We start from the raw sequence: 14,661 nt of genomic DNA, 5'->3' as shown, positions 1-14,661 counted from the left end.
TAACTTCAGAATAGAAACTACTGTGGTACACACTACATGTACATTGCACTTTGATTATGAAAATGCATCAATTGTAGATGTACAATCCACCTACAAAATGTATTATACGGTATTTATTCCTGTATCTCATAACATGCATTCACATAGGCCTAGTCTCCAGTAGTATTGTACCAGGTACCACATACAATTGTACAATTATGTACATCGTACGTGACTAAAATTTTAATAGAGAATGGGGTATCTCACAGGGCTTAAAACTAGTTCGCCACTAGTTCGCGACTCCATATTTTGCTAGTTGCAGAGACGTCTCCGCGATGTCTCCGGGACGTCTCCTGAAAATTACAGAGTCTCCGAGGAGTCGCAAGAAATTTAAACATGTTTGATTTTTCGCGAAGTCCCGAGACGTCTCCATCACTTGCGGAGACGTCATGGAGACTAATTATATCCCTCACTGCTGAGACGTCTCAGCGATGTCGCAGAGACGTCGCAGAGACCTGCTGGAGACCAGAAAAACTGATGCTGTTTGACCTACTTTAGAAACCATGTGACCATCTGTGTGCTGACATCCTGCCTAGATCAAGTCAGGTGATCCTGTAACGGTGCCATCATATTTGTAATTTTTTGACACCTGCCATTACTCGTCTCAGAGACGTCTCCTTGGTGAGACCGCAAGCCATTTTTATGTTGGAGACATCTCCGCGACTGCTGCGACTGATAAGTTGGAGACGTCGCGGAGACGACTCCGTTGGTGAGATACTAGCTTAAATTAAAATATCACACACCTACATTGTATGTGTACTTGTACATCTAGCTACATTATGCGGAGCTCTGACCACCACATCTGTTCCTTGCACATACACTTGAATGTACATGCAAAAGCATGCATCGGAGTGCCACATTGCTATTTCACAGGTGTCTGAAATCCCCAGTGTTTAAGCATGGGAAGCTCTACTTGGTTTTGTTATACAGTTGAACCTCTCGTATCCGGACAAGTCGGGACCGGGGCTCATCCGGATAAGGATTTGGCCGGATACGGGAGACTCAATGCTTTTTCCATGTACAGATACATACACATGTACTGATGTAGCCCATTGTAGTACCACATTTAGTAATGTGTGTACTGCAACCTTTTCATTGTTACACTCAGTAACAGACCCCAAAATAGAGGTTCGTGTTTGCAAGAATGAAATCATTTTCTTTTATAAATTCTTGGGATGATTTACCTAAATAATTATTAAGAAATGTATCAAGTATATGTAATTCATGTGTGTTTGTGTAGGAGTTCTCAAGGAGTTGGGAGTCCCCCTTTCCTCCTGTAATTATTTAAAAAAAAAAAAAAAAAAAATCACGGCGAGATTGCGTCCGTATAATAGAGAGATCCGGATAAAGGGAGGCCGGATAAGAGAGGTTCAACTGTAGCTCTGACGAGGGACACGCTCGTTGTCCTAGGTATTGAAAACAGCGTCTGTCACAAATGCCCAAACAGAAGGCCAAAGTGTTAGTATGAGTGAGTGCCTAACGAATCCTTTTGTGATGGCCCATTAAATTTAAATCCTATTGATTCACACATGGACAGAGCTTAATCCTTCATTTTTGTCATAGATGTATTATAAAAGGAAAGTGCAGTGAAAATATTTCATACAAATCAAACATGAAAATTGAACATTTAACACAATCACAAAAAACAAGTATGGCAACATTGAAGTTGATTTTTAACCATGATAGGAAATCCCTTGATACGGGTGGCATTACATGCACAAATGTACAGCATTATATTATATGAAATGTCATGTTACACTATTTAATTACAATTTCCATTGTTTAATTACAATGGTGTCCCATCATATAAAAACCGGTGTGTTGTTCTTGAACAAAGGTTATAAAAATGCAGACATTGGCCTATGAAGTAGCAGCGAGTGTCTACGTTTCATAGTACAACCAGCCACTTTCATATACAGTGTACATTGTATGCATCATGTTGCGCGGTCAAAGTCCTTCTGTGTGCAACTCAAAATCATACATTGCCATTGGCATGCATATTTAATCACTGCATGCAAAATCTATACATCACATGCTCAGAAAAAGACTTTTAAGGATAATTCTGTATGTGGTGGGTTTGCAAAAAAAAAAAAAAAAAAAAATCTTCACAAAGATTTTGCATCTTATCATGGTGCTGAGCAATTGCAAAAAGCACCCTCTTGATTTGCAATAATAAGCAGCTTTTTCTATACTGTAAATAATATACTTGTAGTTCACAAAGTCATAGGACCTGGATCTACGTGTATGAGTACTGTAAAACAAGAAATGTTTGCATGCATTTTAATTTCATGAATTTCGCGAGAGCCAAGATTCGTGAAATTAAAATGAACATGAAAGTTCTTGTCTACACTAAACGCAGTGAATGTTAGAGGCAACTCGCGAAGATTTCATGCCGCGAAGAAGTGTCGGCTCAAATTCACGAAAATTTCATGCCGTGAAAAATATTGTGTTTTACAGTACTTAGCTCACACATGAATTCAATGCTTACTCTGACATCCTGTCAACATCAATGGAAATTGAATCATGAGGTGAACGCTGAAAAACACTGAGCATGCAACTTGCATTACACTCGACTCCCTATTTACAGCACACTCTTTTAATACAGAACTGTGTCTGCAAAAGTTCATTGCACATTTAATGCTCTGCACTACAAGTTGTCATTTCTTCAAACGTACACTGAGAGAGAAAAATGGCTTATTGTGAATATTTGACCATTGTCGTTTTCCTCCCTTCCGCAAACTGCATTGTCCTGCATACTACGGATGAGCATATTTCACATAACTCATTACATACGCTTGCAGATCATGCATTCTTTGGGGTGGTTCTATTCCCCAAACCACAACCCGGGCACGGCCCTCACAGCATTTATATGAAATGAAGACGAAAAAGGAAACCCTCAATAGGGTCTTTTTGTGTATCATGTGTGCATGTGTAGTGTGGTGTGTGTGTGTGTGTGTGTGTGTGTGTGTGTGTGTGTGTGAGTTCGTGATGTGTAGTGATGGTTATGCTGAATGAATCTGAAATATGTATGCCATTGATTGCATTGAATGAGGTTGCAATAGGAGCGAAATTCCAGGCATTGAAAGGTTTGTATTCGGCAATATCTTACAGTTCTTTCTCCCCCCCCCTTTTTTTTTCTCTCTATCTCTCTCTCTCTCCTGTCCAAGTCAAAATCAGAATGCACTATTTTTAGGACAGTACAAGAACATACAAAAAAGGGGGAAAAAATGCTGTGCTCTCACAACTTTGAACAGAAATCACTGTAAGGCACCTTCAAAGAAGCAATGAATGAAAAGCGGGGAAAAAACACTTGTGAGCAATAACTGGCTATTATGATTTGATACACATACACACATTACTTATACACACAAACATACATTCATTCTACATCTACAGGTACATTGTACTGTAAAGATCTACCAATGCAGCATGAAACATGCATCGATATTTAGAAACAAGTTCTTGGAGAGCTCTGTTCGAATCATGGACCTACTACACATGGACTATGAACAGAGGTCTTTCTTTGATCCCGTCATCACCGCCGCCACCTGATTTATGTGCATCTTTAAATGAGAGTACATTCAGATGTTTGGACAATGACAATTGTGTAATCACACATCATCACTGACAAAAGAACCGTTTCCCTCATTTCAGCCTTATATGGCTGAGGTGCCTTTTCAGACTCTACTGCCTTTGAATAAACACCAATGATGGGGAGCAGCAAACGTTACGATATAACATCAAATTTTGTGTCACAAAATGAGTAATTACGGAAGTGACAATTATTGACACACATTTAACATTACTTAATGGTGAGACAAATGTTATCTACCGTTACTGTCCATGTTTTCTTTGAAACAATTTGCGAAAGATATGAAAAATCAGATTACATATCACAATGAACTTGCCAAAATATTTGCTATCTCTCATAAAGTATGTGCATATATGAAATTGGCTGAGCGATATAGCAAATGAAATTGGCTGAGCGATAATTTCCAAATTCATACTACAACTGCACTTGCATTTTTCTTGATATGATAGAGTTATTATCTTTTGCGCATACAGTTTTTAGATATCACAAAGCGCCGTTTTGTTTTTATCCAGGCTGACAGTCGGCGGTTGTGACGAGATCAAAGCACGAAAGCATCTATAAAATGTTATTGTGACGCATTTGATAGAAACAGGTGTTGGAATTAATTAACGAGCAATGTATGTCCATGTGTGGTAGGTCCATGTTCGAATGCTCCTGTCTCACGGAATAAACAGCATCTTTGCCACCATTCCATACACTTGTATTTGTACCCAGCAAAACTGGAAAGTTTTGCTACCATGAGGGATTTCAATCATGTTATCAGTCAGGAAATGGGATTCCAGAAGGTTCATGAGTAGTCCAACAATGTGATACTAGTATGTTATGTGATACAGTGTATACAAATTCTATGTGTGCATATATCTTTCTTTCTTTTTTTTGTCACCCAATTTGCATCATGCAATGACATTTCACACATGCCTTGATAATCATTAGGGATTCAATTGATACAGTCTGTAGTGTGTGCAGGTGTCTTCTGTGTGTAAAGTGTGAATATATGTGCATACTGTATGTGTGTTGTGTGTGTATTGGCTTGGTGTGTGAGCAGACTGTAACATGAAGATTAATTGGCAAACACACAACATTGTCTCTGACAGGTTGATATTATGTATCTAAACAATGATTCAAACTACTGTACATTGTAATAATCAGTGACATTACAATGTACAGTATTGCCAGTACTACTGTAAAAGTGGAAATTTTCGTGCATTTCGCGCAACCAGAAACTAGCGCGAAACTAAAAGCATGTGAATATATTAGCTTGCCATAAGTTCCTGTGTGTGATGTCTTGATTTCGTGGAATTAAAAACACGCGAAACTCTTCTAACCCGGCCAAGCGCAAAAAATAGGTTGCGCGAAAATATCCACATTTACAGTATAATGGAATCTGCACCTAAACCTTGGGGTATGTTGTGTTTCAACAAAGACATCATTATAGGCCATTTAAAGGCTATATTCAACTTTCTGATATTCCCCCCCCCCCCACACACACACACCCTATGAGGACAAGCTATTCAATTCACAGATTTCCCTTACAATGTATTTCAGTGCTTTTACAATCCAGTCTGCATGTATTACAAACAGTGTATAGTAGTACATGTAGGTGTCACATCAGTGTTGGGAACATTACACTGTTTTCCCAATTTGCAAACCTGAAAGTTAAATATATTATGTATAGGCCTACAACCTGTACATGCAACTCATACAGACATCAATCTAGACATAGTGGCCCGAATTCACGAAGGTGGTACAAACAAAACCATGGTCTAAACCATGGACAAAAACCATGGAGCGCCAAGTATCAAACAGAATATTTCGTTACGAAATTGGTCATTTCGTCAACAAAATGACTGTTTCGTTAACGAAATTATCATTTCGTGGACGAAATGTTCATTTAGTTACAGAATGTTGTCATTTCTTTACAAAATAATCATTTCATCGAAGAAATGACTGATTTCGTAGCGAAATATCGCATGCGACACTTGGCATTCCATGGTTTTTGTCCATGGTTTAAACCATGGTTTCATTTGTACCACCTTTGTGAATTCGGGCCAGTGTGTACAAGGTTTGTGATCTTTGGTATTTCTCAGACTTGATTAACAAGTGTACACACTTCCATTTTACATCATAAGATAAAGGGCACCGCTCCGTGGCGACCGACATTAGATATCTGGTCTGACTATTTTTGTCAAATTTCTGCATTATTTTTCAATATTACCTGGGGATACTCACCAAAATGGCAGGTATACAGGTAAAGATGGTGCATACAACTGTACGTTATTGTATGTTAATATGAGTGAGTTTCATTCATACTCTGTGATATGTCTGTGGTGCATCTGTGAATGTTTATTTTGTAGTGATATCCAATGTACAAAGAATTTCCAGAGTGGACCATAAAGTAATCAATCAATCATATTACATGCTGTACGTAGACTCTATTTTGTGCAATGCAGCAATGTTGTCATTAAATGCAAACAGTATGATGCATTTTCAAATAGCAATATACAGTGTATGTAGGCCTACAAGTTCAGATAGTTCAAGCAATTGTATAGCATAGTAGTACAGTTCGACCTCGATTATCCGGCCTCCATTTATCCGGAAATCTCTATTATCCGGACGCGTTCACGCAGTGAAGGACTTTTTTTTTTCATCCAAAAATTGAGAAAAAACAGTTACTTTGACATCTTTTCATGGATCTATTTCACTAATTTCATAAGATGTGCATGATAGGTTTCTCAAACTCTAATGAGGTAAAACGTGTATGATTTTCACATAAAGATACTTTATCTTTGTGAAGCTAATTTTGCGCAGGCTAGCATAGATTACACCACCGTTGCGGGGTACGCTACCTGCCTAGCTGCCAGTGCACTGAGATGGCAGCTTGGACGGCAGCTATAGGCTTATACATTAACGTTGTGTCTCCCATATCCGGCCAATTCACTTATCCGGATGAGCGTCGGTCCCAACATGGCCAGATAATCGAGGTCAAACTGTATAGTAAGTATACCGGTAGTATAGAATAGTATTGCATAGTATAGTCAGGGCTGCACACTGACCCATTTTTTTTTTTTTCTACTGGCCCAACAGATAGGTCGGACCAGTAGGTACCCACTTTTCCATGTTTTTCTGACCCCATTCCTGAAAAAGTTTAATACTGGTCCGACTGATTTTTACTGGTCTAGACCGCTGGACCAGTACCAATGTGCAGCGATGGTAGTACTATCAAATACCCATGTACTTACTAATCATTGCATAGCATACATACACATACAATGTAAATATATTATGCAAAACAGTCCCTAGTATACACAGTGTACAGGCATACTACACTGTACAAGTATACATTGTACAATGTTTAGAGTCAGGACTTCAAAGGAAGTGGTTTACAATACAAGTGTCAGACCTTCACTGTTACTTTTTCCTTTGTCTTTGCAGCAAGACTTGTAATGTACGTGGGACTTTGGGGAAATACAGTAGAACTTGGACAGTACGGTACTGGTTAGCATCCTGGAAGGCATTTACATGTCCAAATTCATAACATACTTTGTACATCTTTGTACATCTACATTGTAGTACAAAGTAGCATTACACTCTATACAACTCCAATACTTAGTGGTACATTGTATCTTACAATGGCAACATGACTGAGAGTGCTAAATGGGATGGGGTAGTTCAGGCATGACTGGTTTAGGCTACAAATCGCACAAATGGGTTGTTGTAGTACCTTGTAGGTCACTGGCTTCACTACATCTGTGCATATGATGTCTATTGCGCAACACATGTAAACCTGCAAGTAGGGAGGAGGGGGGGGGGGAGGGAAGGGGGATGAGAAGAGGGGGAGGGGGAAGGGAGGGGGAGAGGGAGGGGGTGGATTCTTCTAGCACATTCTCTCTTTTAGAAGGGAAACTCCCTCATCACAGGGTTTTCTCCTGGCCTTAGACAACAGAGTGAACACACAAAATGATATGAACAGTAGTCTAGATGTACACTTCAGTGTAGAGATAGGTACCGTACACCTGTACATCATATACTGTAGATGTACACCAGTACACCGTGTAGACACAGATACATCGTGTAAATGTTGAATAGCAAGTGCATGTGTACACTATTGTCTGGCACAGGATGAATGACATGGATGTGTGCCTTCATATGTCATGGGATGACACATAGTGTATAATGTGAGTACCTATAATCCATGGATACATCATCGTGTACATTGGTCATACATTTCTTCATGTACAATGTACAGTAGCTGCAATGTTTCCTGCCAAAGTATGAGTGGGGTTTGAGTGATGTGTGTACTCATATAATGTGTGACATGCTGTACATGTATTTCCTTATTCTGGTCTGACAGAAGTATGTGTATGACATGTACAATCTAAATGAATGGGGCAGACTTAAAGAATCAGTTTCTGTCATTTCGGGTGTTGCTTTCATAAACAGGTTTACAGGTTCTATTTCCACAAATGCTTGATTAACCCATTGAGGACGAGTCCCGAGTATACTCGGGAAGGTGTCTATGGGAAATGCGTGTTGCGGCAAAATCAGTCCCGTCCTCAACAAGTTAATATTCTAATCCTATTCCATTGATTTGTTGGTTATAACAAATCACAACAATTTTTTGTTACTTTGTCTGTGTTTCGTTTGTTTGTTTGTATTCTTGTAAGTAAACAGTGTGTGAATACTGCATGCAGTATTGTAGGTCATTTCATGGCATAATCTCAACAGCTGCAGTCACAACACACAAACCTACTGTCACGTAAGAATTTCGTGTTGTGATTTCGTGAGCTCCTTTGATTGTGCGAGGCATCTGTACGCGCGCACTCTGACTGTGGTCAGAGGTCATGCCATGGGCATGTGTTCGGTGGAGAAGAGAAATAAAGGCTCTTTGACCGGTGACCTAAAACTGATAAGTACACATTGTCTCATTTCTGTGACACCTTAGCGACCTACATACATCTTGTATGCTTTGTTTCACTGTGCATTAAAGGGCCTCACCTCGACAAACTTCAAGCCCTTCAAGCTTTCATTGTAAAAATTGCAAAATTCAAACATTTTGTCCTCAAATACCAGTATTGATTGTAAGGCATTATTTACCATTTGCAGATGAAACAAAAACCCAGCTTTAGTGGTTTGAAATAGTTGTAAAATGTAAGATAGGGATGAAACCACCAATGTAAAAATGTGAATCAGTATAATCATTGTTAAATACTGTGAAATATACAAAATGTGAAGAATAGTTATTTGTTTCTAGAATAAACCGTCTACAGTTATGGTTTTAAAATCTAAAATGATCTCCTTATTTTAGGCCTCATTGCAAAATGTTTATATGGCAGGATTTTTGTGATTCACCTGACCTACACATAATGCATGAATTTGACGTACCAGTATCAGAAAATTTTTAAATCACTGCTCCCAATGGTAAACAGTACTACCTTTGTTTTGTGGTGAATGTATAAGCCTTAACCATTGACGACAATGGACCCTGCTGTACAATAAACAATTACTTCTAGAGGATGCTGTATAAACGAAAGCAACGATTCTGTATCAAATATGCACAAACTCATTAGAAAGCTTTTCATGTGGTGTGGACTTCAGAACTCCAGTGTTCAAATAGCGTATCTCCAATCGAAGAATGCACAGAATGTCTGAATACCAGTCAGGCAGAAAGTTTAATGTACAATCACGACACTGCACAATTCACGCTTCACGCTCTGGGTAATCGCTGGGGGGCAAAGGTCACGCTTACTGTGGGAGACCAATACACACCCCAGATAATGGGTGCCCTGTTCTATATTGATTTATAATCAAGTAGGCATTTTTGTTGGGAAGAGCAAATAGTGATGCCCATTGCAGAGGTCACAGAAGTAGCTAATCAAGAATGTAACCAGTGAGTTACAGTGTACGTGCACGTAATGCACAATGAATATATATGCCACTCCAGTCTTTATATGAAAAACGACATCTGGAGGGGGCAAAGAAGTTCTGCTTTCAGATTCTCTAATTCCAAGAAGGCTGTACATTGTATTTCAAAAATCCAAGTAAAAGGCTGTTCATCAAGCCATCATAAGTGACTAATGTAGCCCTTGGTAATCCATTGGGTCATCTCCGCTCCAAATTTTATCACCCCAAGTTTAACTTGCATCCGATCTCCCCCCCCCCCCCCCCCCCCCCATTTTGGGCTACAGTCCATGTCATACCATTTAAGAGTTTTGCGGTAGATAACATACAAAATACCACATGTGGGTACACCATAGCACCTCAAAAGCACCACAGCAAACCCACCCCAGTTTAGCTCTTTATGAGATGCCCTCAAAATTTATCACATGAAGCGTCACACACCAGAAAAACAGTGTACATACATGCATAATAGGAGTAACTTTGGACATGAAAATTGCTACTACTAGTCATGAACAAAGTGCATGTTGCAGTGGTGGATCCAGGTGAGAGCGCATCAGGCGCACCCCCCCCCCCCCTTTATTTTTGTTAATAATTTAAACAAAAGAAATACACTGTAAAAAGAAAAATGGAGGGGTGCGTGCGCCCCCTTCAAAGAATTCCTGGATCTGCCCCTGTGTTGTGCACTGTGGGTATATCATGAGAGTATAAAGTTATTGTCTTTGAAATCTCAAGCTAGATGTATACACTGGGGCATGCACACACTGTAGGAATCATGAAAGTGCAAACGTCCTCACATGTTATGTACTGGTACACTATATGCAGCCATAGCTGTATTTTACATGACAAGAAATGTACACAAACTGTAAAGCAAGAAATATTTGCGGCATGAATTTTCGCAAAGTGGAGCTGATGGCCTTTTTTGTGGCATGAAATTTTTGCCAACAGCCACAGACATTCCATGCGCATACAAGTGTACACAAGAAGTTTCACATGCATTTTGATTTTGTGAATCTTGGCTCCAGCAAAATTTGCAAAATGAAGATGCACCTGAACGCTTGGGGTTTTACTTGATTTCACTTTCACTGTGCAAGGAGGTTCAAGAGAATGGAGTCACAACTGTCGTATTTCCTTTGAAGTCACGTTTGATGCCGCCACTCGAAAGTATTTGAAGCATGTGGCAAACTGGATCTGCCACGCAGATAGGAAGACAATTGACTCGCGTCTCATTGCATAATCATCAGCCACTTTCTAACGAAAATATGTCTTTGTGATGGTAATTACTTTTCGCCATCCCTACTTACATGTATAAAAGATAGGTGGTATATAATGGTAAAGACACGGGATGCGCAAATAGAAATTGCGCAAAAAATGATGAAATGAAAATGAAAATTACTCGACTGGCCGTGCCCGGCCACTAATCTGATATATCTATCAATATAGAATTATACTCGAAGATTATTCCATATCAGTTTTATTTGGAGGAATTAAGTAGAAAAGTGATAAAACCAGCTTTCCGGGAGGGTACAGTTTTAAACACTTTCACATGATACAGCTCTGATTTACACTTTTGCACATATTTCTTGAAGGGATTGACCTTTGTTTAATGAGCTTTATCACGAAGTGAGATTTTGTTTCATTTAATAGATAAACAAGCAAAATATAGCCAACATTAAGTTAACGTTCAAAATGAATCTTCAGATTGCTCAGCAAGACGGCGGCATCACACCCCGCCACCAAAGGCACAGATGCACCTGTGGAATTCTTTTGTACATCAATAGAAAAGTGACAACTGTTTGAATAATTACAGCCAGTTGGAACTCCATCTCTTAAACCTCCTTGCACTGTGGCTATGGGAAGTGCACAATGTGTACGCATATCAAATACACTTGGAAGAACTTTCTGTTCCTGCTCTGACCAGAGCTATGCAAATTTGATGGTCTTATCAAATAAAGAGCTCTCCTTTATAGAACTGTTGGTCTTCTTTATTTCTGATGAGTGAACTTTAAAATGTTATTTTTTTTTTCTTTTTGATGTCAAGATCAATACACCTCAAATGAATTTTGTAACTTTTGAATCCAGCAAGAGTTGCAAGAGTCTGGATACAATTTCACTCATTCAGAACTTAAACATGTACTATAGTGTACAGTGTACTGTCTGAACTTGTGTGAATAAATGGCTTTAAAATGTCATTACAGGTAAGTGTAATCTTTGGCAAGCAATGCAGGTATAAATTGCTATACACTAGCCCCAGTTGACAGTTCATGCAAAATGCTTTCTTGGTTTGTTGAAATCGAGTCATATCAAGACAGATACTACATGTACATCAACATAGCAACTAGCAGGTGTACTGTAAAAATGTACATTACATGTATAACATGAAAAAATGTCTGTTCAGCAACAGATCATATTAAACATGAGGATTGTCATTTAAAACCCAAGGATAGGCCTACATCATATACTTGTAAGTATGGTATACTATAGGCTGTTATTTTCACGAGGGTTTAATTGTCACAAATTTTGCAAATCACTGCTGGATCGCACATTTAATAACATGCAAAACATATCTCAGACAGGCATTATTGCACTTTCATATGATACTGATATCCTCCGTGTCAACAATGTGAAAACAACATCTTGCAAAAATGTCTGTGACCTCTTCATTTCCGAAAATATTTGTATGCAAAAATAACAGCTTATAAGCTACAGTACTATCAGATTCTTTCCTTGCTTGTTTTCTTCCTTCCTGTATTCATTCATTCATTCATTCATTCATTCAAGCATGGTATTCAGCTAAAACTTTAATCTATTATTCCTGTCTTTCTCCCCCACATACAATGTATAGCATCATCAATCCATGTCACAATCTTTATTTCAAATATGTTTAAATGATCTCATGATCACAATTTTGGTTTGCAATCATCACATCTTTCGCAAATTCTAACGTGTAGACACGGGGGGGGGGGGGGGTCATACACAAGCTCAACGTTCAACCCTATTTTCGTGTTACAGTTGACCCCTCCTCCCCCCCCCCCCCCCCACATCATATTCCGATGAAAGGCACAAGCTAAGTGTTAACTAACATTACAGCTGAAAAGTAGCAGAAATTCATTAAATTTACTACGTTCACGTCACTGCATTATCATGTAAAGCTGCGCTGCACATACACTAACGTTGTTACACAGTGTATCCATGATCGCCTGCTGAGCTAGCCAGGCCCACCCGCACCATACCAACCTGCCTACCCGATCACAGTGCATTACACTGCACTGGTAATGGTGTTGCACGGTGAATATACTAGCTACTCAGTAGCGCGCAGCCGTTACACACTGGTCACTGCACTCGTTCAACATCAAAATCTGACAGATCGAAATATTTGGGTCAGTTTGGCAACTGGAAACCGTCATGATACACTGGTTGACTTACCAAATCCGATAGAATTACTGCCGTCAACTGATGACAATCTAAGACCGGAAGCTTTCAGAAGCAGCGGGATTTTTCGCCGCTATATTTGCGCTAAGCCACCGAATTCTGATACGTAGCGGAAACACCGTTTTCACCCGGCCCTTCGTATTTCAATGGGAATCTACGATACTGGCATATGAAGGCAAGTGGGCTAATATACCGCCAAAGTGGCTTGTAAATGACTGACTAAAAATGTTAAAAACCGATGGAACACCGGCATATTGGGCATAATATAGAATGATCAAGGAAAAAAGGTGAGGAATTGAGGAATTAATTCCATACTTGCAAACTGTCCCAAGAAAATTGTTGAAAGTGGGTGAAACCTTTACCGAAACAGAGTAGAGTGGGCGATTATTCGATCAGAGTGTGCGTCTTACACACCCCTTTGGCTAAATTTGTCGCGACCCAACTCCAATGAACGTCTGTGTCTGTATGGATGGGATCGACAGAGCATGCAACAAAAGACACCACATCTTGTACTAATACTGTAGACAATGGGGAGAGTATAATGATAACTTACCTGAGTCAGGCCAAACGGGCAAAGGGCGTGTGCGTGTACCCCTTTCAATGGAAGGAGGGCGTCAGTGGTCTGGTGTGAAGAAACAGTGGGTTCCCGTTTGCGGGACTAAACTCCACCCCCTTTCCGTGACATTGAATTCTCGAAATCTGGCATGAATTCCTCTTTCTTCTCACTATCTGCTTGTTTTTTCTCTCTTTCTTTCTTCCTCTTCCCTTTTCCTATCATTCTACCAGAAGATTTTGAGTCATATAGCGATGATGTTCGGCACAAATCATCTGTGAAAAAGTTCCAGCGTACTTTGGCGCCTTATATGAGAATGATTTTCTCTTATTCGTTCGATCGTACTTTGAAGCGAATGTTAATCAAGTTTTTATTGAATTTTCAAAGAGGAGCTTCATTTTGAGAAGTACATCCAGAACTTGGATGATTCGCAGGCGAAAATAGTACAATAATTTGTAACTTGTTTAAATGGTCTCACTCTCTCCTCTTCCTCTCCATTTCTCAATTTCTCCTCCTCTCGCTGTCTTCTCCATATTTTTCACTCTTTGTTAATTTATCGTATGGTTTCTGTACATCTTTGAGTTTATGTTTTTTTGTTGTTTTTTTTTTTTTTTTTAGTTTATGCCACTGGTATTTCTTTTATTGTTAATTTTTTATAAGTATAATCAGTTGTGAGCATCCTTCTCACTCTTCCCTCTTCCCCACCACCCCCGTCATATTTTTCTTCCTTTTGTTTGTTTATTTTATATGTAGATTTCGGGAATTTTTTCTTTTTTTCTTTTTATAAATCGTATCACCCATGTTTACTTTACCACCGTTATATTGTATATTTTGTAGAGTAAACCTAATTCGTAACTCTTGTTTGTATTATCGATGTGTGTAATGTAAAACATGTTTCTACATTAGACTGCGATACCCAGAATTGGTTATTCAGTATAATACCTTTCAAACTTTTAAACTTTTTAAACTAAAAAAAATAAAATAAAATAACACACAACAAAGTTGGCTTATATTCTTTCTTAAGTGACCAGCAGTTTGTTCTTAGGTTTTCTTATTCATCATAATTAGGGGTTAATTAGTATCTTCACAGGGGATGTTGGAGTAAACTCACCAGGAGGAGCGCAAAGAGACACTCCGTCCTACGCCTACT

General features: G+C 39.1%; 1 protein-coding gene across 1 annotated transcript in view; it reads right to left on the bottom strand.

The window, feature by feature from the left end:
• Positions 1-13,086, bottom strand: part of LOC140235803 (protein kinase C and casein kinase substrate in neurons protein 1-like) — a 92,245-nt gene extending 79,159 nt beyond the window's left edge. Inside the window, exon 1 of the mRNA XM_072315804.1 lies at positions 12,953-13,086. The gene's annotated coding sequence lies outside the window, so the exon portion shown is untranslated. The remainder of the gene's footprint in view (positions 1-12,952) is intronic.
• Between the last annotated feature and the right edge of the window lie 1,575 nt (positions 13,087-14,661).

The sequence above is a fragment of the Diadema setosum genome, chromosome 12 (assembly GCF_964275005.1).
Source record: "Diadema setosum chromosome 12, eeDiaSeto1, whole genome shotgun sequence".
NCBI lineage: Eukaryota > Metazoa > Echinodermata > Echinoidea > Diadematoida > Diadematidae > Diadema > Diadema setosum.
Note: the sequence above shows the minus strand (reverse complement) of the source record. Positions and strands in the feature narration are given on the sequence as shown.